Below are 3,577 nucleotides of genomic sequence, written 5' to 3'. Positions count from 1 at the left end.
ACAAAATCAGCAGTCTACCGTTTGGAATCCCAACATGGCTGCATACGAGCAGCCACAGTATGTGGGTACTCCACATTTTACACAAAAGCACCATTGGCAAGGGCAACCAAATCATCTGGTGGAACAGTTACAACACCAAATCACGTGCTTAGAAAATGAATTACGGCACAAAAATTAACCTCTACCATAGTATGGAGGACAACGGACTCAAATGTACTTACTGTTCTCGAATGGGACACTCTTGGCAGTCTTGTAGACGACGCCGGCGGGATGTTTCTAACTCTCCAGCTTCTGCGTATCACCAGAACATGTATGAATCTCTCTAGGGTTAATTGCTCTGGCGAGGATCGTGTACATAGTGTAAATACGAACATCTTCACTGTAATATAATCCAGTGAAAATTATATCTCTGTGGGATGATTGCCCTTCACATAAAAGGCGCATTTTATGAGCTAGGACAATAACACAACTAATCGGAACCTTATATTATGGTATCTTTCAACCGTAATATAATGAATGTACTCATTCTTGATAAAAATGCAGTATTTTTTTATCATCAGTGCATATACAGCCAACACAAACTACCGATGTGTACTTTGATGCAGCTGACATTAATGTACATATTGATGCCTGCATAGACGTTTTCCTATGTGGATGAATAACCGTTGATATACCTACGTAGATGCTTTCCTTCGTAGAAGATTATAAACCTACGTAGACGTTTTCCTATGTGGATGAACCTGTTGTTATACCTACGTAGATGCTTTCCTGAGTATAGGGGATTATGAACCAAAATATAAGTTTTACTATGTGGATAAACCTGTTGTTATATCTACGTAGATGCTTTCTTGCGTAGAAGATTATATACCTGCATAGAAGTTTTCCTATGTGGATGAACCTATTATTATACCTACGTAGATGCTTTCCTGCGTAGAAGATTATGTACCTGCATAGAAGTTTTCTTATGTGGATGAACCTGCTGTTATACCTACGTAGATGCTTTCCTGCGTAGAAGATTATGTACCTGCATAGACGTTTTCCTATGTGGATAAATACACGTAAAAGGTTACCTAGAATAATGAACTGGATTATGCCCGTGCGGATATTTACAAATAAATGAGACAATCTTTCATGAAAATAAAGATATTGTTATTGAACTAGAAATTTAAGGACTTACTAAACAGAGAACAAGATTGAAGCCCACGAAAATAGTTGTGGAAACGCAGATGCCCACTTGCGCGATGATTTTGACGGAAATGGAAATAAATTTAAGTTCTTACCGATAAAATATTAGTGAAGAAATTGAAGTTGCTGCCAAAAGTACAAAATGAAATTAAAGAGCATTACCATGAATATATCGGACGTTTTTGAGAGTAAAGAGAATTTCAAGATAATTTAAATTCACAGTTAATCAGCATTGCTCAAACCTACATCTTACTTACATAACCACATACACCGCAAGTGATCAACGGAGTTTATTTTTCTTTTAGTTTTTTTCTCGAAAGAGAACCCCAAGGATCAATTGCAACTGATTTATCCCTATCTCTCGCTCGCTTATGTAATTCATTCCCATTCATTCACTGTGCTGTTTTCGATCAAATTCAACTGTATGTTTCTCGGGATCTACTCCGGCCTGCCGCTCGCACTTCGCAAGCGACTTCGTAGCGACACTTGGTGCTGCTCACTATTTCGCCAGGACAGGAATTCTTAATTCTTATTTTCCCACCCCGCTCATGAGTTTAATTTTGGCTTTAGTGACCATCTTACGGTAACCATAGTTCACTAAGCAACTAATCCAGCATCAAAGCTTAGTTAGTTGTTATACCCACTTGAGAATTGATGCTCATCATTTGAAGTACAGGGATTAGAGTGGTCCAGTAACATAGCAACACTATCTTTAGAAAAAAATGTCCTGTATAAATTTTTTTTTTCGATGAAAGTAGTGGTACATTCGCTAAAGTTTTAAGTATTGGGAGCTGAGGACAGCTCCATCTAAGGAGGGAGAATTTGTTAAACGATAAAAATTGTAGCTACGATTATTTCATGGCGGTTTGCTCTTTAGTATAGTTGCGATCAGAATGTGTCTTCTCCTAAGGTCATGAATTTGGTTTGGAACAGGTGTCGAGAAAGGTGTTTGGTGCGCTAGGCCAACTAAGTTTTTCATTAGGAATGTTTTAATTAGTTTTTGGTGTCATTACGGTTATTTATGTTTCCCTCAGAGGTGTTTTTACCCTAACAAGGTCTTTTACTGTGTTTTTGGAAGCAACTTATTTTCAGTTCACCTCTGGGCCGTTTTTGACTCGTTCACGCGGTTCCAGATCACATTCATGACAACAGTGGTCTCTTCTGTGTTCTCAATAAGTGTTTTTAATCTATATTCTAATATTTCTAAGTAATTAAAAATAACACCTGTAATTGTAGTTATTGTCCTGTTCTGCCTGGAACACGTATGCCAGATAAATTTATGGAAAAGGCGGCGCTTACGCTCGTCCTTTCCTCCTTTTTGTCTATTGTTTAACTCTGTTATGTAATAATCGGAAATCGCCATTTTCTCCGTTAATTTGCTGTGTAACTTGGTTCTAGATATTGATTGTAACTCGTTCCTGGTAATTTTTGTAACTTGTCGTACTCCGTTCGTGCTAGTCTGATGTTGACAAACCTGTAAGATCTCGTCGAGACAAACGACTTTCTTTGTTGTGGAAAAAATTTGTTAATGTGTTGACGCGCAGGCGTAGTGCGTCTTGCAGGCGTCATTTTAACGTGTGATTGGCACTTGATTGTTCAGTCAGATTAGGAACATATAAAAAGAGCTGTATACCTAACAAATAGAGAGTTAAGCAAGGACTAGTCGAAGATCGACCCGAGAAGACCAATAAAGATAAGAGACAACCAGAGTGTTGAGGAGTCTCTACTTCCCCCGAAAGATTTTCCTTCAACAATCAAATCCTATACGTTTTCATGGTACATGATTGAACGCCGGTTAGCGCTAATCATGCTTTGAGCAACCCGGGTCAGGGGTCCGTTTCTCGAAAGTCCCAAATATTTACGGGCCATTTTCGGGTGTCACGATTCCCTTTTATCTCAAGAACGGAGAGGATTTAAGTCGTCAAACTTCACAGTTACTTTAATTTTTGTTATCTTGAAAACACGTTAAAAGATCGGCTCTCCAAAATAAGCAGCTAACGCTTAGCAGTTTCACCAATGGCTTTTCGGACCAGAAAAGCTTTTGGGACTCTCGAGAAACGGGCCCCTGGCCTCAGTTGCTCAAAGAGTGGATAACGCTATCCAGCGGATAAATCACTATCCAGCGGATACGCACTAGCAAAACCAATTGAGTTAACCAATGGATAGTGATTTATTCAGTGGATAACGCTATCCACTAGATAAATCAAGACAAGACACTTTACAAAAAAAACCGAACGACCCCGAATGTCCGTTCTTCCAGTTTTTACCTAAGGAAAAGAAAACGAGGTACAATCTTAGAAATACGCCAGTCGCTGTCCCCAGGATCCACACTGACAGATTTAAGAACGTTTTTAGTAACAGAATAATTTTTAAATATGACATGTAAATAGTT

This window comes from Montipora capricornis, chromosome 8 (assembly GCF_036669925.1).
Source record: "Montipora capricornis isolate CH-2021 chromosome 8, ASM3666992v2, whole genome shotgun sequence".
NCBI lineage: Eukaryota > Metazoa > Cnidaria > Anthozoa > Scleractinia > Acroporidae > Montipora > Montipora capricornis.
This window is presented reverse-complemented; position numbering follows the sequence as displayed.